The following is a 21779-nucleotide window of genomic DNA, read 5'->3' as shown; positions in this document are numbered from 1 at the left end:
AGAATATTATTCTTAACGATGAAACTTTGCTGGTTCGCATCTGAAAATTCAACCACTACTACTACTACTACTACTACTACTACTAATAATAATAATAATAATAATAATAAGAAGAAGAAGAAGAAGAAGAAGAAGAAGAAGAAGTAGTTGTAATTATTAGATAGCTTACATTCTGAAATGGTGTTGCTATTTACGGTATAAGTGGATGTATGCTTAAGGTGTTTTTTTATAGTTTACAGGAGAATTTAATCAGAAATTAATAGTTAATTCTCATTAATATGTCTACGACAATTACATGGTCTTATTATTTTTATGACAGCAATTTTTTTTTGTAATAATCAACATGTCTTTATCAAGTTAATGAGATTTTTTTCTTATTGAGCAATGCGCTCATATGCGGTTCCACCATCTGGAATGCGTCACCTTTCCGGGAATTGCTTTTGGAATTTCACCAGTCACCTCTCTGCCTGGTCGCAGGATCCCTTTTCCATCCTCAGTCCTCTATCCCTTCCCCTCTCATATCCATCCAGCCAGTCATCTTCTATTCCACCACAAGCCATCCACCTTCATCTCCCTATGTTGTCAATCTATGTCTTCCCCCGAAAATGTTAACGAGATGTGAAATAGGGGACATCAAACGGCTGTGTTTGTCTCAATACGCAACGCGACCTCTTTTGGTGACGCTTACGACGAGGAGGAGGAGGAGGAGGAGGAGGAAAAGATAATAGAAGACATGTAGAGGAGTGCCGGAGCGAGGACATCGTGGTAGTAACAAAACTTGCTCCCAGTGGATGCTGGCGAATGATGCCAGGTTTTTTAGTTGTCGAAAGGAGTATAGAGATCAACGCTTAGATTTCCCCTCTTTCTGTTCCCCTCTCCCCCAAAATCGACTCACTTCATCTGGCTCTTTTGTTCATGATGTCATCATTACTAATAATGATGGGCATGCCCTATGTTTCGAGTGAATTGATCTTCATATCACCCACTACTGTCTCTGACAATTTCAATATAATAATAAAACAGGCATCCGTCGTAAATCTTTTTGACCTTTATTTGCCCGGCAGAGTTGTAGGGAAAACTGAAATATGTAAATTTACTTTGAAACCGAAAAACCAAACACCAATTACAATGTGCCCACAGAAGCAACTAAAATTGTCATTCTTACAATTTAGAGGCTGTGGGCCACAATAGCACAACCCTAGTATGAAATAAGTCGTTACGTGGTTAACAAATTTAATTGCATGAATAAAAAAAATACAAGACAGCCCTCTGCTGCCAGTAAGGTCTATTTCAATCACACTAGTTGAGCGAATACGGTTTTGCTTTACCAATGAATACTTAGACACGAACGTGAGGGCGGTATAAGAGAACAGATGAAACATAATAATGCTGTGAGTTTTATTTTCAGGACCGTTGCCAATTTTTGTTAATAATCTTCGTATCTTTACCATCAGTGTTGAACATCCTATTCGACGGTTCAAGGAGCATCAATTATACTACAATGAAGAGAGAGAGAGAGAGAGAGAGAGAGAGAGAGAAGAGAGAGAGAACGATGCACGTGAATAAACAAGGAGATTAATGATGCTGTAAGTTTTAAAGGAACACTTTGAGCAACGGTTCTAATTATCTTTAGAGGGTAATCGATAAGAGGAGATTAATTAACGTAATTGTGAGGCAGCAATGATCCCACGAAATGATAGGTAATGAGGGGAGGGGTTTTAGGTAGCACCTGACGCCGTAGTTCACGTGTCCGTAGGCTAATAATCATAATTATCATTAGGCCTACATCACACCTACCGCCACCTTATAATCGTATTTTTGTCTAAATTGGATGTGTTTTTGTAGGCCTAAAGTTGTATTATTTTTCCTTTGATTCTCCTAAGGAGAGGAAATCACGATCCTCGGAAGGTAATTAGGTAATGGTACTGTCATTTTACTTATTTATGTTTCAAGGGGGCCACGGATATCCAGCCCTCTCCGGATACTTTCATTTATAGAGGAGCTTTTAGGCCTAATTCGAGGGGAAATTGTATGTAGCTGATTAGATTCCACGTCATTAGTGATGATAAAATAACCCCCTTTTTTGAGAACTTGTGCAGCCGATTGTGTGCAATAACAGTAATGCAAATATCTGAGGTAAAATGTAATTCTGTGATGATGGCACGTCTCCCAATTTTTTCAACGGGTGGCCTAACGTCCCCTGAAATGGCAGGAGTGAGTGAGCGAAGCCAGAAAGAGGCCCAGGCTCCGGCATTCCCTCCCAGGCTACAGCGCTTATTTCTTTTGTAAGCAGAATGAAGAGAATGCAAACACCGGGGATTAAAATGTGTACTCGTTTTAGCCTTGTTTGTCCTGTCCATTGATTTATCTTACTATGATGTTTCTGTTGATTTAATAATGACTTACTACCATCCGGAGTAAAGAAGTTTAAAGTGAGCGTGTGGAATCTGAACCGATCTGCAATATTTAGCTAAACTCACCTAAAGGATTAAAGCCGGTTAGCACCCGTTTTACAGACTGTGGATTTTCACTGGATTAATTTCGTTCATCCTAGCTGGATCTAATGCTGCATTGGATTACGCCCCGAAACTAGAATAGACGGGTAACGAAAGCCATCCGCTTCCCCCCTCACCCCCCCCCCCCTCTCTCTCTCTCTCTCTCAGGTCTCGTCTCTCTCTCTCTCTCTTCCTCTCTCTCTTCTCTCTCTCTCTCTCTCTCTCTCTGTCGCCGGTGCGATAAATGACGATAAATGATAATGGACGGGATACAAAGTGATAAGCTCCCGGTTTATTGTTATCTATCTTTAGGATTGGCCAAAATGTTAATAACGTTAGGAGAATTTTATGAGTGGATTAAAAAATGGCTACTGAACAAAAAGATATTAATTTATACACGTGTTGGGGAGATTGGCAAGAATTCAGAGAATATATCACCCGTTGTCTTTGTAACCTTGCAGGTCTGATCTTTCATTTAAGCGTCTGCAAGGTTCGTGGTTCGATCACGATATGCCTCGTATCTTTTCACCAATTTATCATATACTATATATATATATATATATATGTGTGTGTGTGTGTGTGTGTGTGTGTGTGTGTGTGTGTGTGTATGTATATATATATATATATATAGATATATATATAGATATATATATATATATATATATAGATATAGATGTAGATATATATATATATATTATATAGATATAATATCTATATTTTTATATATATATATATATCTCTATATATATATATATCTATATATATATATTATATATATATATATATATATCTATATATATATATATATATAATACCTAATATCTATATATATATATATATATATATATATATAGATATATCATATATATATATATCGCTTATGTATGATTGTAGCGTGGAAGTACATAGAGAGAGAGAGAGAGAGAGAAAAGAGAGAGAGAGAGAGAGAGAGAGAGAATAACAGTAATACGGCTTTTTACAGTATTGGCGATTATTAGGGAAACAACGAACAGCGGGCAATATAAAATTCAGCAGCTGACAGGAGAGCCCCCAAGTGTATTTCAACATTTATTTTGCTTTCGTAACTGAACGACTGCTGTAAGTGTGTGATTGTCGAGAAAGGGACATTGTAATTACTGAATTCTGTAGAATGATCGAAAATAACATGAACAGTTGTGGAATAACATGAAATGCTTTTTGTATAAGAGCGTGTCAACAACGCTCAGAAATAATAATAATAAATAATAATAATAATAATAATAATAATAATAATAATAATGATAATAATAATAATAATAATATTATTATTATTATTATTATTATTATTATTATTATTATTATTATTATTATTATTATTATTATTTATCTCGCTGGGTTAGGGCGGAGTGAAGTTTGCGTAACTCATAGTTAAGTCATTTATAATATTACAGAACAGATGGTTTCTGATTGCGATTTATTGTGCTCCGTCTTCACGGCGGTACTTATCCCATTTCTCTTATGCGTTCTTTAAAACACACACACACATTATATTCCCCACCTGGAGACGATTAAGAGAGTAACTCACACCCTTGGGAAATCCAACCCTTTTGCATTTTACCTACCCAAATACCTTAGCCAAATCCCTGATTAACGTCAAACAAAAGACATCGCCCAAAGACTCTGGGGTATATGAGATCCCATGCCAGGACCTGTGACCAATCTTACATCGGATTTACAGGTAATCACTTCCCCAGAGATTAATACAACACAAACGGTCAGTTAGGTATGGACAACAGAACTCGGCTATTTTCACATTATATATATATGTATATATTATATATATATATATATATATATATATATATATATATGTATATATACATACTGTATACATTACTATATATAATAAATATAAATCTTCAATTGACTTTTACCAGTTTACCAGTTGTTTTGGGATGAGGTTGCTTGCTCTAAGCCTTTCTATACCATAGTTGAGATTCACCTCAGTCAAGTAACTACCAGTTACGTAATGGGATTCATCCTAACTTTGTAGCGTTGCCCGAAAAACTGAACTCAAGCCGAGCAGCCTTATTGGTTAAGCGAAGTATCATGACCTATGTATATATATATATATATATATATATATATATATATATATATATATAGAATTTATATATATATATATTCATAAATACGCAACTGGCGGATTACGACGTCAGAAAATAACCTTTAATTATATTTGAGAGGCAATGACAATGATACAAACTTTACTAAGCCTTGAAGGCGTGTCAGGCTTAAGCGTCATAATTAGCCTATTGTAAAGAAGCTAAAGCCTATAAAAATATATGTTACAGCAGTGCGTCATTGGTTTAATAATCTCCGCCCGACACGAAACGTCACCGACGCGGCCCTTCAAGGGATAGTAGTAGTAGTAGTAGTAGTAGTAGTAGTAGCAGCAGCAGTAGTAGTATTGCTAGGCCTATCGTGCAATGGTGTGGAATTTAATGAAGTGGTTAAGCCCAATGTTTGAAATCACCACTCTAATCAAAGGCGATAGAGTCGAGGGTAGGAGGCTGGAGACAGGCGCTTAAGGCTTCAAAATTCCAAGTTGAAGCTTTCTAATTCGAAGTCTGGTAAGCGTTCTACTGCAATTTCTGCTTCAAAATCTGAATGGGAGCTTTCTGCTTAATTGTCCAAGTGCTTTTTGTCACTGAAATGATCAAGGATTCTTCTTTATACGTAGAAGCTGCGGTAACGAAAGAGTTTAAAAAGAGTCTTCCTGTAATATTCGCGAGTCATACCCCATGTAAAATACCTAATGCTTATACAATATAAGGAAATTATAGTCACGATTATTCTCTGTTAAAATAAACTGCAGTTTAATTTTACACGTTGCGGTGTTTATATGCAAATAACAAATAACATAATGGACGTCTTCAAAATAATACCGTTCATGCACGTCGAATTCTTACAACGGGATTAAATACTCTCTTACGGAATTCGCTTTCATAAGTCATATCGAACATACCTGACCGCAGGACTTAATGTAACTGGAGCCCTTACTATTCGTGAGATTTACAAAAGCGAATGGCCTTTGTAAGAAAAGTAAGGTAGATTCTTTTGTTAGTGTGTGTTACGTGTGCAACTATTCGTTCGAAGATTCATCCTTTGCTGCAAAGAAGGGAGCTACAAATAGTAGTTGACCGGCTGAGCTACAGGGTGACTCGACATGAACGAGAAGGAAAGGAATAAAATGAATTACAGCAGGTGAATGAGAGGCGGCAACTTAAGCCTTTTTCAACCACTCTTACTCGCATCTAGCATTCCCGACAGGCTTCCATGTGATGTTGCAAAGAGGCGATGAGGATCCTCTATCAATACCGAATAGGGATTTTGGCAAGTATTTTTTGCTACAGTTATCATGAACGTTCAAGGATTAACACTGGCCGGAACTTGTTAAATGGTTCTTCGAGTTGCTGATGGGTCAATCGTGTTGATAAATTATAAACGACCCAGCATTATGATAAGTATAAAACACCTCAGAGTAAATTGACCAGACTTGTCACCGAGTTTAGTCTAAGTAATTCATGAAAATTTCCTGCCGCGGTCGTCCTCCTTTTCTCCAGAAGGCCAATTTATAAAACTGGGCAAGTGTCAGAGGATAACAACCAGGGCAGAGAGAGAGAGAGAGAGAGAGAGAGAGAGAGAGAAGAGAGAGAGAGAGAGAGAGGGGGGGGGGGGGGTGGTGGTTGGGGGGTTGGAGAGGGAGCAGGCCTTTTAAAGACATGTCTACCTGACCAAGCTTCCAAGCTTTTAGAGAACGAGTCTCTTCAGCCATTTTAACAAGCTTAATTGGGGAGTGAGGTTTAAAAACATGAATGTAGATGGAGGGGAAGGAAGATACGAGCGCCGGGGAGGAGGAGATGGGGAGTGGTAGGATGAAGGGGGAGGACGGGGAGAGGATATGTGAATGCCCCTTCGGTCTCCACCAGTCCCACGGGGGGGGGGGGGGGGGGGATATGGGATAGGGAGGAGACTTATTTCAGCACGACATCTGGCCTTCGTTAACTCGACTAAGCCAAGAAAATTATTGCAGCGGCTGAGAGCTTTCAATGCGATTAAAGAAAAGGTGAAAGAGGAGATGGAAGGATTTTTTCGTCTTTTTTTCTCCCTTTTTTTTTTTTACAGAAGTCTTATGAGGGTATTAATGACAGCACGGGAGATATCACTATTATTTGTTGTGAATAATAAAACATTCATATTTTCGTCCTTGATGTATTATAACCGTTATCGAAATTAATTTTGCTGATTTTACTCATGCTTTTAATTTTCATTTCAGGTAAATGAGCGCAAGAGGACTGACTTTACAGCAAGTTGTGTTGCGTAAGGTAATGACGATGACGTTTCTCAAGTTTTGCTCATAATTTAAATGTTTTCTGTAGGATTAAATGTTGGTCAATTTTGTTATTATTATTATTATTACTATTATTGCTGTAGTTGTTGTTGTTGTTGTTGTGAACAAAATAGCCAAGAGTGACAATAATACGAAAAAGATCCAAGCCGAATGACTATGTAAAAATGGGTTTAATTATGTAATGAGAAATACTATTATAAATGAGCTGAAGGCAAAGTAAAGTATTTCATATCTGTATATAGAGTACAGAGGCTATGGCACTGTCCAAGTTTTAGCATACCCAGGTCACAACGTCACAGCCAGGCATAAAACAATTAACTGTGACACCTGAGACGACTGCAGCACACGTAAAGGTGCAAATATTCCAATCAATTAAGTCTAACATAATTGACCGGAGGGAATGCCTAAATGCCATGAATGACTTCAGTGAGCTAATTAGTCCAATAAACAGGACTTTCATTTACACGGTGTTATTACACTCAGTGTGCTCGTATGTTTGTGTGTAGATGGGGCGAACTTACTCCACTTGAAGCCTAGCCATCAATTTTTATGTAAGCTATTTCTCAGAGGCTTTATTGTACACGCTGCAAGATTCTACGGCTGGAAACTTTATACTTTGCCGCTTCCTCAAAATTTATTGTAAAATACGACACGCACAAACACAAACACACTGATATATTTATTGCTATATATATATATATATATATATATATATATATATATACTATATATATATATATATATATATATATATATATTTTTATACACACACACATACACACAAACCCGAGTTTTCCGTACATTTGCCAGGGTTACCTTGTGATTATGTTACATCGACCTCCAAGTTTAAAAGAGCGTGTCTATTGCTGTACTACCCAACTACTGTATCCTTCCTTTGTACTACCCGTGTGTAATTCGTGAGAGCCATCTAAAGGTAATGATACACTTGACGAAGATTTCGGTCGCCGCCTATTTCGTGTTTCCGTGTGGGTGGCGCAGATGAAAGACAGGGCCCCCTTTTACATACAATCATCTCCCTCTATGCATTTACACACATGCGCCAGATATGACGAACATAGGCGGCCTGTCTCACACTATCTGCGCTCTCTTTCTCCACCCTTTTGGCCCCTTTTAACGCCCTTCCCAAAGCTAATTCCAGCTAATTTACATGGTAGGCTAATTTTGCATTACTCTGATTATTCCGGTTACGAGTTTCCCCACGATAACGTAATTACGCCAAGCATTAATCATACGGAGGCGTAATTATATATATTATTTAGTAGCGTTAATTCGTTGACGCCGCGCTCGCCTCGTTGAGTCTTGTTGAAGCTGACGCCTTATAACAAGAGAGAAAGAAAGAAGGAAAGAGATTTTCACACTGTCATAAAACTGTCAATGACTCCCGTCAAATTACCAGTTAGACAGTCGTTTCAAAAAAAATATTTCGGACTTCGTCTGTCACTGGCGACTGATATGAGAGAGAGAGAGAGAGAGAGAGAGAGAGAGGAGAGAGAGAGAGAGAGAGAGAGAGAGGCGTCGCAACTACTTCCTGACAACTCATAATTACTCCTCAGCAGGCTGAGCGAAGGTTGTTAATGAAATCACCAGAGGCTTTGCGTTGTCTTGACTTATTTAGTCTGACATTGACTGCCCGCCTGCTCCCTGTCAGTTCGTCTCTGTGCAAGCCACTATTTGAAGTAAAAAAGTGAAAGTCGAAATACATAAAAAAAGACAGAAATTGCGAACAGAAACTGAAATATAGCAGAAAGAAATATGCACCGAGGCGGAAAGGAAGAAGAAGCATTTAAACAAGTTAGCTGATGAATAAAAATACAGATGATATTTGCGAGAACTTCCAAATAAACAGTTATAAAATAAAATTGTGAAGGCAAGACGGGCAAAAGCGAAATGCCTCGCACAGATAGTTATGCCATCTGAAATACTGCAAGTAATTCCTTGCAAAAGAAAAAAGTGCAATAACCCACCCAGTGATTTTACCGAATGGATATTATAAGCTCCATGGAATGGGTGTAATTAAACGAAATTTATCGCTGATTCCACGAGGTGGTTAAGAGCAGTAATTCACGTCGGATTGATCAGATTTCATTTTCGATATACATGTATCGGTACAATAGTCTGTGGTTAATCATTCTATTTAATTGGTGCCTTACGGAGCAAAACTCAATATCCGTCGCCGATGCGAGACGGAGGTGTTGCGTCTTTTGCCAGAGGTCCTTGGGGCATCCTGCAAGCTGGAGCATGGGACTCGTGAAAGGAGTCATTACTTGATGTTGCCAACAGCATTAAAGGCAACAGCATCTCACGGCTGCCAATGGTGCAATGTAATTGATATTCATTGCCCACTGCAGAAATGTCATCTATCCTCCCCCTCCACCCGCCAACCTTCCTCCATTCCTAAACCCTCTTTGGTCATTAGAGGATTATTAGGAGGTTTGGAAATTGAGGAGGAAGAAGTGCGGTGGAGAGGTAGGAGGAGGAGGAGGAGGAGGAGGAAGTTCGTGGTCATTGTGTGGATGTCGTGTGGACCATGCAATACGAAATGATGGTACGTCTAATTGCCTTATCTCGGCCATGTAATTTCTATTGCAGTTGTTAACGTAATGGCCTCTTGTGGGTCTTACAAGCCCCTCTACCTCATGTTTGTTATGAGTGTCAAGACATGGATGGAGGATGCTCCATCAGATAACTAGTATTACGTGATGTTTGTTCCTCCTAGGCTATACTTAAACAACATTGTGTTGACGTCATCTTAGACTATTCTATACGGTTTGACTCTCGTCTTCATTCTTACCAGAGAATGTTATTTTGAAATATGATGGAAGAAGAAAGAGAGCGAGATTCTCTTAAAACTGTATACCACGTATATGTATATAAATATATGACCGTAACTACTGTCTGTTTCTGAACAACAATATTATCCAAAATTACCCACTTGGCCCTTGCGAACGATCTCACATAAAGGGCCGCAATATCTTCCTTAATTTCAGCCTCAACTGTCTTAAACGCCGTGTGATGCCTTTCGGATTTCCTCTGCTGAAGTCCATACTACGGCCATAGCAATCTCCAATGGACTCGATGACATCGGGTTCTGGCAACACTGCGAACAGCATACGCGATCTCTCGCATTCGCTATCGAATCCCGATCAGGTGCGTCGAATTTGTTAAGGAATAGGGGTGGTCTTTGGTAATGAGAGAGAGAGAGAGAGAGAGAGAGAGAGAGAGAGAGAGAGAGAGGACAACCCGGCGTCCAGACAAGGAGAGAACCATTAATAATTGAAGCTATGAAGCCAGTATTTTTAGAAGTAGCGATTTAATTATATTTCATCATTTAACGTCTGTTCCGCGTTTGCTACCATCTTTTTATACGCCTCATATAACCATTATCAAGTGGTGTTCGACAGGCCCAGAAATTTGCATACATTTCATCCCACTATCATTATTTATTTATTTATTTGCTACCTTGGTAAAGTGTACAAAACTGTAAATTTTTAATTGAGAATTAAAGTTTTTTTAAACAATTTTCACTGATGACTTCTACTCCAAATATTTTTCATAATCTTAGGCCAGTTCTGTTTTCATATCGTCATAAAACCAAGAGATTTGTAAGCGTTAGCGCGGCCCGTTTACTTTGTATATCCCGCAATTATGAAATACAGACACAATGTACGTAACGTGTGCATTACTGAAATTACGAAGTACGTCAATGTACTCATATGTCCGTTAATCCCCATATAAGGTTCCGTCGTAAGGTTGGGGCTTTGGAAGGCTGGACACGCAAAGAAGCATATTTTTCACCGCGTAATGTACCATGTAATAAGATATTCCTGACAAGACCCAATAATCGTTTTGTTGTATTGTGTTGTTGAATCGAAAAACGCACCTGGATTTCTCTCGGCGTGGACCAGGTGCTGGGTAAAGGTGGGATTTTTTCTTTTTCCCTACAGATGCGATCTGTGCATAGTTATGTCTCCTTTCTCTAAAATATTCCTATAAATAACTTAATGGATGTAGTACGTAGGTGTGTATTAAGAGTGTATTAAGAAGGAAGCACCGATATAGATATCCTCTATTTTTCCTCTGCAATGATGTTGATCAATTGATTGAATTGGATCCGTGCAAAGGCACCTTTTAAGTTGATTAAAAGACAGTTTCTCTCTGTCTCTCTCTCTTTTCTTTTTTTTCTTATAAAATTAGAATCATGTCTCCCCAACGATGGTCCCTTTTCTTCTTCCCTCCCATTCTTTCCTTGATATTTTTATCAAGCCGTCTTGGGATTCACCAAAATTAATCTGGTTCCGTAATCATCATTAGAACCATTTATTAATTGAGTAATTGAAGATCGCTCTGTGGTTGGTGGTGCCGCAGTGATACCAACTCCCTTTTTTCCAGAGTTCCATCTTGTCTCATTCTTCGCTTAATATGTCAAGTAACGGACGGAGATATTATTATGTTTCACGTTTCCATTACTATTATTATCATATTTCATGTGTTCGTTGTAGCATCGGGCAGGTTTCATATTAGTGTGATTAGATTTTGGGAAATTCGTTCTCAGGTTCACGTGAGAGATTGAAATGAAATAGGTCACCGCGTTTCGATCCTCGTCGAGATGTGTCGTCGCAGGGAAAGGAAAGCGACTCCTACTCCTTCTCCTCCCCATCCACCTCCACCTCCTCCTCCGGCCGGAAACATTTTGATGTCGCCGATGAAAAATTATGAAAAATACTGCGAAACGACGAAGAGAGGTCTCTCTCTCTCTCTCTCTCTCTCTCTCTCTCTCTCTCTCTCTCTCTCTCTCTCTGAACACTGAATCGAGCAAGCAAGTCGACGTTGAGCGTCATCCAATATTTGGAAGACTCGGACAGTCATTGAAAAGTAATAATCTTGTATTCCCTAAAGTAGGGAAAACCACGATAATCCTATTTGCATTAATAGAACGCGACTCATCTCATGCACCTACACACGCACACGTTGCACCACTCTCTCTCTCTCTCTCTCTCTCTCTCTCTCTCTCTCTCTCTCTCTCTCTCTCTCTCTCTCACCAACCAACTTCTCATCCCAGACCAATCAAAATCATCATCCCCAAGAGCCAATCATATTAAAAAGAACCAAAAAAGTGGAGGAGGGAGGAAAAAAGAAGAGTGCAGAGCTTCCATGGCCATTACAGTTGATTTGAAAGCCCGGCACAATTCTTCATCATGAGACAAAGCCTTTTGGGGGTGAAGAGGGGGGGGGGGAGGCCCCCTCGGGCTAGCCATCCAGCCCTTCACCGCAGTATTGGCCCCAGAATATAAAGCTTCGGACCAATCCAATTACAATAAAAGGCAAAACAATATGGCCGCCAATAGAGGATCGGACTCCACTTATGCGCGCTCAGGCTTCCATATGATCAGAATTGGCCCCCGATGGTTAGAGAATTGGATCGCCTTCCTCTTCTTTCCTCTTTACCCCTCTCGCCCACTTGATCTATATAGGACTTCAATGTAGACGAAACACAGAGAGAAACCGAGTCCTTCATCCAGTTAGGACGTTTACTTTTTTTTTTTTTTTTTGTACTTCTATATACAGACAGAACCGCAACTTCTAAAGACTCCTCTAAAGGTTAATTTATTGGAGATGAACTAATTGCACTTGCCTTATTATGTGAAGTCAACATATATCTCTCTCTTTCTTGGAAATTAATAATCATTAATTACAATGACGGATCACGCTCATACGTCACAAGTCTGTATTTAATGAGAATATACTCTTGAATTCTAATTGCCTTGTAAGAGTCGGAAGTGACGAGACAGTTATTAGGAACACATAATATTACTGATTCTATTTAATGTTATCTCGCCTCCCTTAGGAGGGGCTATTTCGTAATCGACAGATTATGAAATAAGTAATATTATTCTCTCTCTCTCTCTCTCTCTCTCTCTCTCTCTCTCTCTCTCTCTCTCTCTCTCTTGAAAGAATGGGTTTACAGTAGGTACTCTGTCCTTCCTCGAAATACCCTACCCAAACCGAAAGGAAGTCTCCTCTTTGAGTCAGGAAGCATTCTCTCTCTCTCTCTCTCTCTCTCTCTCTCTCTCTCTCTCTCTCTCTCTCTACAGATTTCGGAATATTGCAGGAACGCGGAGGTCACTTGGGGATTTTCCCCTTCTCTCCTGTTTCCTTCCTTTCTTCCTTCCTTTTTACATTTTCTCTCTGTTTCTCGGATAGTTAGTTGTTCTCGACTATAAATTTCCTCGTAGACTATTTTGTTGTCGTATTTAGATCACTTTAGAATTTAGTTGCCCTTCTGAGTTTTAGCTTTTTAAAAGATTTTTGGGACATTTTCTGTTATTTTACCTTACTGGACATAATCATCTTTTTTTATTCTGTAGCGACTGAATGGCAACGCTATAACCCACTAGCTTCTTCCAACTAGCTTTCTCTAATTTAATATTGGATTTTTTGCACACAGGTTTTCAAGCTCTTCATATCCAACCAATTGCTTTTCTTTTTTGCATCTCACTTTTATTCTCATGGCCCTCCAACAAATTTAGAAATCTCTCTCTCTCTCTCTCTCTCTCTCTCTCTCTCTCTCTCTCTCTCTCTCTCTCTCTCTCTCTCACAGCCTACTTCCCCACCACCCCCTTCAGCCTCTAGCCTTCAACTACCCCATTTAATTTTCCACCGTTGAATTTTCATATATTTTCTATTGACTTTCAACCGGACCCTACTCCTCCTTACCTTCGCCCCTCCCTTTTGCTCTCCTGTTCACTTTTGGCCTCCCTGTCACCAGTCTCTCTCTCTCTCTCTCTCTCTCTCTCTCTCTCTCTCTCTCTCTCAAGTACTGCAGTGTATTTGTGAACTTTTAATAATTTGTGTCTTAATTATGTTTATGTACTAGTACTATATCTTTGTCCGTCCTGTGTGTGTGTGTGTGTGTGTGTGTATGACACAGTATTTATTTTAAGAACATCTTCAACGACAATAACAGATTTTTTAACAAAAGTATGAATGCAAATAACAATAAATTTCCATTTTTATGGAAAAAGTGTTTCTTGGTCTTATCCTCTTTTTTTTCTGTTTCAATATACGATAAGGAAACAAATGGAAGTCAAGTAGTAACATTCGATTATGCGATGCTGATTTCACAGAAGAGGCACTAAGGGTCAATTATAAGGACCATGGAAAAAATATAATTAAGAAGCTACAGGACGACCAGGATTCTCTTTATGACACATATGTGTGTAAGGAACAGTGCCTCGAATACAGCGGTGGCGTTTCCATTTGGACATTTGACCACCTAGGTATGACCTACGACCTTCAAGTATTACCTTGACCTCATTCTCCCCCTCGGCTCTACTGGTGGAGTTTGGTATGGGCAACTATTTAACTTCAAATTCTAGGTATGACCTTGGCCCTGGATCTTGATCCGCCATAAAAATTGTTGAATTTCTTTCGCCTACAGATGATTTCTATAAAGCCTGAAGTGTTTATCTTCAATGGTATTTAATTATACTGCTTTAAAAACTTTTTGAAGTTAGCCTTAGCGGACGGGCGGACATATTAAGGGCCAGACAGTAGACAGACAGGTCAATTACTAGATGCCTACCGACGGTAAAGCAGCATCATAAAAATACGAGATAAAAGGAGCCGTTTTACAAAAACTGCTTCGAGCATTTTTTCATTTTCCCTGGTTCTTGCTAGATGAAGTTCGTCCTTTTTCTAGCACGGGCTCCTGCTTCTTCACGCAGCGAAAAAAAAATAATTAAAAAAAGGGGGAGGGGAATAGAGTTAGAAATGCACAGACTATGACAGCAGCTGGTATTATTATGTTATTCTGCAGTGGTTATCAATTAACTTCCCCGTTTTCCAGTGCACCCCTCCACTTCCTCCTATACCAGAGGCGCACACTCTGGTAGCCCTGTTTTCAGCCTATTGTTAACCTGGTAATAATTGGGGTTTGGGGACCTTGGTGGTGGGGCTAGGGGCACACATATACTATATACATGTATATGTGTGTGGGTGTGTGTGTGTGGATGATCAGGGGTGGATATAGGGGGAGGAGACCGGTGTAACACCTTCAGTAGAGGATAACTAAATGCATCGCCTCTCGTCCTCTCCATTCCCCTTAGAACAACGCACCCCTTATCCCTAGAGTAACCACCCCCAACCTTCTCTTTCCTCCGTATTGTTCGTTTGTTTATTTGTGCGGGCGGAAGGGGAGGGGAGGGGAGGGGTGCTGATTATAGGTGTCATGGGAGTGGATCCAGTTGGATGCAGTGGGGAAGGCAGAATAGCGAGTGGGAATGGGTGAGTGGAGAGAGAGAAAGAATAGGCACAAAGAGAAGAAAGGGAGAGGGCCAATGTAATGTATATATAAAGCGATGACCGTGAGAATTTCGACGGTGAAGGGCCCCATAATATAATGAGATTAAGGCTGTAAAAATGACATTGAATTAATGGAAAAAGCAAGGGCTTGCGTCAATGGGAATGAGATTAGAAGTGCGGACGACAGAAAAATCTCTTGCCGTAAAACCTGAAGAAACATTTGATTTCATTTAATATGGCAACAGGATTTTTAAAATTTACGAAAGCTGCACCATTACCAACTGACTTAATATTATGTGGGAATTTTCTCCATTTTATTGAATGGTTTATTGTTATCCATGTTATACAAATGAAAATGTAAATATTGGTGAAAATGCATAGTTGCAAACGGGCAACTAACACAAGAGAATGGCTGTATTGGAGAAGAAGAATAATTTTGTCCGCAAATCAAGGAAAGAAAAACAAAAGACAGAGCTTCGTTAAAAGGGGCATGTGAAGGGAAATAGAATGCGTGACGAGGAAGACCAATAGCTTGTGAGATCTGCTACTGAAGACAGAGAGAGAGAGAGAGAGAGAGAGAGAGAGAGAGAGAGAGAGAGAGAGAGAGAGAGAGAAAAGGATCTGATTTGGGGTCAACGAAATTGAAATGGAATAGTTGGAAAAAGTAACACTTTTTTAATCTTTTCTTTTCCTCACTTTCGTTTTCTCCGGGTATTTCAGCAGCAGCATCAGAGAGAGAGAGAGAGAGAGAGAGAGAGAGAGAGAGAGAGAGAGAGAGAGAGAGAGAGAGTCGTGAAGCCGAATCCGGGTCTGTCGCCTCCGAAAGGTGGATTTTCCACATTTATGGCAGTCGACGCTGTTATGGCAGTTTATGTCAGCGTTATGGTAGTTACTTGCAGTTTAAGCCCCAGAGTGTGAAATGCAAGCCACATCTTAACGTTCATTTCTTTTCGGTTTCCGAAGTGACACAGTAACCGCGGAGAAATGAGGCATCTTCCTAACTGCAGACTTCTGTCTCGGCAAGTGACCTGTGAAGAATTTTGTAATACATCGGAATTGGGACGAGAGAGAGAGAGAGAGAGAGAGAGAGAGAGAGAGAGAGAGAGAGAGAGAGAGACCCGCATATAATACATTACCCGCATGTGGGGAAATGAACTAAAAGTTATAATTATATATATAATATAATATATATATATATAATATATATATATAATATATATATATATTAGACCATCTCCTCAAATACTGTTCATCAATCTCTTATATGTACCAGTCATGTTGGTAAAACGAAAACGAGAAGTTTGGTCAAGTTCTTCACACATGCCTATATATCTTTATCATTCGATAAATCCTACGTGAACATTGCTAAGTTGATGTGAAGCCTTCTGGCTAGTGTATTCCATTTGGAAGTTTGGAAACAAGGGTACTATTGGAAGGAGGGGGTGGAGGGGAGGGTGGGGGGGGGGGGAGTTGGTGGAATGGAGGAGGCCATGGAGTTAAGGGCGGGAAGAGGGATTCCATGGGATGGATTGTAGGGACCGCAAGAGGGTAAGGGGCGAAGGGAGGAGGATGTTTTGGGTCCGAAGCGGAATGGCACATAATAAACCTGTTTGGGGAAGGTTAGTTTGACTAAAGAGCTCACACCTCCACTTTGCCACTGTGTGGAACATCGCCAGTCTAAGTGTTAGAAGAGAGAGAGAGAGAGAGAGAGAGAGAGAGAGAGAGAGAGAGAGAGAGACCGACCCCCTGCCTCAATGCATCATGGTTACACTTCCCCATACCCTTGCTCTATCTCTACCCTCTCCCCTTCCTCCATCATGCTTCACGATTCGTCGGGAGTTCGTAGGGGGTCGCAGAATGTGTGTGGTGTGTGTGTGAGTGTGTGTGTTTGAGAGGGGGGGGGGAGTTGGGGGTTGTGGCAGTAAGTGTCGCTTTCACAGGTTTGTCAGCGTTTCTGTGGCTGTGTGTAGCTACAATGCGTCACGTCTGTGTTCCGGTGAGTAGTTCACAGCTTTCCATACTAGTTCACTTTCGTGTTTGGCCCAAACATTTTTCAGTTTATAGGATTCTGGCGCTGAGTATACGCCGCATCCGTCCATATATGTATTTTTTTCTTTCCACTTGTATAAATCGAGTTTCATTCAGATTTGAAAGTTCAAAAATCCATTTAGGTTTTGAAATGTTTTGAAACAAAATATATATTTTAAATGATCAGTATAACTAGTCAGGGTGGCTAACCTCGCGTTGGAGAAACTTTCTTTCGAGGAGAATGAAAATGATTTTTTAAGGAATTCTGTTAAGAAAAAAGGTCGAACTGCGAAGGAAAAAAACATTTATAGAACAACTGGATAGAGTCACGAAGTTCAAAACTCCCAAGGGTCGGGACCAATATATATATATATATATATATATATATATATATATCTATATATATATATATATATATGAACCTTGAAGACACGTCAATGGTTCCGTCGCCCTTCAAAAACATTTTGTCATGTGTTTCTCCAAAACCCTGCCCGCTTTTAAATGGCTTCGCTTAAAAATGAATACACAAACACATATACGTATACTGGTGTGTATGTATATTGGTCCCGACCTTCCTATATATATATATATATATATACTATATATATATATATATATATTATATATATATATATGTGTGTGTGTGTGTGTGTGTGTGTGTGTGTGTGTGTATTCATTTTTAAGCAAAACCATTAAAAGCGGGCAGGGTTTTGGAGAAACACATGACAAATGTTTTTGAAGGGCGACGGAACCATTGACGTGTCTTCAAGGTTCATGAACAACAGGCGTCGTGTGAGGAGCGGGCGGGGGATGGAAGATGGTGAGTGGGATTGGGTGAAGGGGTGGAGCAGGAGTAGTAGGATTGCGTGGGCGTGGAGATGGCGTGCGGGAAAAATACAGGTTTTATGATCACCCTAAGTCACACATCTCCACTTAACTGACACTCAGCGTTTACCCACAGCATCAAAGCAGAAAGCAATTCCTCACTCCGCAAAATGAGAGGAGGACGGAGATGGTGGTGGCGACGGCGATGATGATGGTGGTGGAGGGGGGAGGTGAGGGATGGGAGGAGAAGAAAAGGAAAAGATGATGGTGTTGATGATGACGATGGGTGCTGGCAGGAAGAAGAACTTCGGAGAAAACAAACAAAACAACCAATGAGAGAAGTGTGAGAGAAACCTTTTCGACGAGGCTATTGTCGCATTATTCTCACATGACCCGAACAAAAAGGAAATAAAAAAGGCAAAGAAATAAACCTTTCCCCCACCCCCGTCCCCGGTCCTACGGAAAACAATTAAGAGAAAACGGTCCGGGGTCAACGGAAATATGTATTAACAGGCAATACGGCGCTAAATGTTTATTCAGAAGCCAAAAATTTCATGTTTTACGCCGGGGAGCACGGTTGCCGTACTTGTGTCAACACTGGTCGACACGTGTTGCTAATGTCCTTGGACTATTCTGCATTATTTGCAGAATTACCTGTCGGAAAAACGTTTGTATTAGAGGCGACAATTATTTGGGTGAAAAAATCAATTTTCGCTGCGCCTGCCATAAGTCCAAGGTGCGATCTGAGACAATTTGCGAATAGATCCACGGAATTTTTTTACCTTTTTTGACTCCGAATAATCTCCCACCAGTGACTGAACCAAACAGTTAACCAAGACAATGCGAAATACTGCAGTATTGTATCGCCGCCTATTGCCCATTCGGGCAGTGTTCCTAAGTTCCCATTTATCGTGGCATTGATGAACTCATCCTTTCAATGGAAAAACTTTTATAGGAGATGGAATACAATGCATCCCAAGCATCCAAAGAGCTGACGGATTATCTAATGTTTTAACCAGCGACTTCGGACTGAACACACCGAAGGAGATTTCAGGAAGACTAGGGAAGAGTGCCATTCTAGTAGAAGGGAGGAAGGGAGAGCTGACTCTCTCTCTCTCTCTCTCTCTCTCTCTCTCTCTCTCTCTCTCTCTCTCTCTCTCTCTCTCTCTCTCTCTCGCTTGGATTACCGCTTCATGCTCCCAGCTTATTGAAAAGGCCGGCCTGGGGTATTGGATGGACGCGAGATATTTTTCACGCTGAGAGATTTGCATATGAAGCGAATATCTGGGCCACAAAAATAGTGACGTTCTGTTTCTATGTGATGGTCAGTGTACGGCCGACGCCATGTAAGATTTATATACACCGTGGCTCCCTTCAAAATTTCCCTCCCTCCCTCCCTCCCTTCCTTTCTCTCTTCGACTCTGTATGTCTACTACCCTCATCCATCCACCGTTCCTTTCCAATGCTCCTCCAAAAGCGATGTGTTTTTGTAGCTCCTCCACATTTGAGTGGGCCTTGTCGAGAGAGAGGATTCTCTCTCTCTCTCTCTCTCTCTCTCTCTCTCCTCTCTCTCTCTCGCAGCCTTACAAGAGGCAACGTGGGCAAAAAGGAGGCAATGATTGCTTCGGGAAGGACGACCAGGCACTTTAGTATACATTAAAAAGAAAGAGAGCATCACCCTATATAGCATATGGAAAAAGGAAAAAAAAAAAAAATACTAGGTGAATAAGAAGACGAAGATACGTAAAGGCAGAAAGAAATCTTACCCAGTCAAGCGTAAATTCTCCATCTTTTCAGGGTTTTCCTTCTCTGTTCCTTTTTTTTATGAACAAAATACGCCCTCGGTTGGTTTTATCTGCATTGATAAACTACAAGCGTCTCCTAAAAGCACAGTTTATACACGTCCTTTTATGTATAACCTCTATTATCCCACTTAGGAAATATTCCAGTACTTTCTTATTACTCCACATGTGCACAGACAGTCTGACGCTCAATATATATTCCTACGGAAATGTTATTTTCTCACTGTTTGTCAGAGGCTCTTCTCTCTTGGAAAATGTCACGTAATAAAAAATAATAAAATCATGAGATAATGACACTGACTCTCTCTCTCTCTCTCTCTCTCTCTCTCTCTCTCTCTCTCTCTCTCTCTCTCTCTCTCCGCCCTTCTTCCTGCTTCCTACACCCCCTTCCCCAAAACACAAACACTTCACTGCATCTTGTTATTTGGTGTGGTCGGGCTGGCGATATATGCTGACAGGATGGCTTCAACTCCACTCTCCAAGTTGGTCATTTCTCAACTGCTGGACTCATTACTTTCGTTTCCATACCCAAGAAACCCTCCTTCCATTCCTCCATTCCTTCCTTCCTTCCTTAACCCCCTTCTCACTTGGCTGCATGCTAGTTGTTTGCCTGCGTTTGATTGTATGGAACTGAATGGCGGACATCAAACCAATACGATGTAACTGAGCCCTCTTGTTCGGCTATTTTTCGTGTTATCTGTATTATTACAATATAATAGCGATTCTGATAATAATAATAATAATAATAATAATAATAAAATAATAATAATAATAATAAATAACAATGGTGACGAGAATGATAATTATCTCCACTAACGTCATCTCCGTCGTATATCACAGCCGTGCGCAATTGCATTCTTTCACATCAATAAGAGAATCTCATTTCGCACAGCTTTATAGGTGTCAAGCGTGAATTAAGAGAGAGAAGAAGGGGTGTGGGGGAGGGAGAGGGAAGACCATCGAGTGCCAAGTCCTTCATATATCAAAGTGTTTTAGCTGGATCCAATTATCTTTTTGTTCTACGCCGCCCCCACGTTGTTTTGCACTAACTCAACAAGCGACAGTTTCTTCTTAATTGCTCTTAGGCTGTAGGACTGTAAGACTGGGAGAACTTTCCGTCTTTAGGAGTGAGAGGGTGTTTGGCCTATAATCAAGAGTTATTTCAGTTTCCCCATTTCATCAATTTTTTCCATTACTTCCATTTGGCATGCTCTTTTTCATACCTTTTTTACGAATTTGCTAACTGCTCTTTTCCCATAGTTTTGCCGAAGGACTTGGAAACGATTTCGTGACTTGTCTCAGTATTGCCAAGTTTAAAATCTCAAAATGTCCTACAAAACGGTTTTGGGGGGGGGGGGGGTGTCTTAAAAAATGACTCGCACCTCTTCCGTATGATGACGCAGAAGGTGATTACAAAGTTAATTAAGGATTTTGTTTTCTCACTGAAATTGAAGATAATTTTAGACATTCTATTTGAAGCTGAGCCAGAAAGCCTTTCTTAGCCTACCATCAAAGTCGTTGCAGACCATTATGGCAATTGCATGTCAAGAACGATGTCTCACTTGCAATGGTTGGCTTGCAGATTCGTCTCATTCTTTTGTTCTGATGCTTGCACTTCTTAACTCTCTTCTTCTTCTCCTTCTATTATTATTATTATTATTATTTTTATTATTAATGCGGCTGTTGTTATTTAATCTAAAAGAATCTAGTTATCATAAGCAGTTGAACACTAATCTATCATCAGCAAGTTTTTACATAACGTTTATTCGCTTATGCAAACATTGTTCCTCTTATTATTATCATTTCACTTGAGGTTGTCTGCAGAGTTTGACAATTACCAGTTAACATTTAATTAAACTTAAAGTATATGATTCAGATGTTTTATAAAAAAAAAGGCTATTAATTTTCCTTTTC

At 40.0% G+C, this 21779-nt stretch overlaps 1 protein-coding gene across 6 annotated transcripts in view; it reads left to right on the top strand.

The window, feature by feature from the left end:
• Positions 1-21779, top strand: part of LOC135217573 (LIM/homeobox protein Lhx9-like) — a 312394-nt gene that overhangs the window by 41814 nt on the left and 248801 nt on the right. The window contains exon 2 of one of the 6 annotated variants that reach the window (XM_064253705.1): positions 6814-6862. The exons of the other annotated variants lie outside the window; for them this stretch is intronic. The gene's annotated coding sequence lies outside the window, so the exon portion shown is untranslated. The remainder of the gene's footprint in view (positions 1-6813; positions 6863-21779) is intronic. 6 annotated transcript variants of the gene reach the window in all.

Source organism: Macrobrachium nipponense, chromosome 11 (assembly GCF_015104395.2).
Source record: "Macrobrachium nipponense isolate FS-2020 chromosome 11, ASM1510439v2, whole genome shotgun sequence".
NCBI lineage: Eukaryota > Metazoa > Arthropoda > Malacostraca > Decapoda > Palaemonidae > Macrobrachium > Macrobrachium nipponense.
The sequence above is the reverse complement of the archived record's forward strand: the minus strand, read 5'-3'. Positions and strand labels throughout refer to the sequence as shown.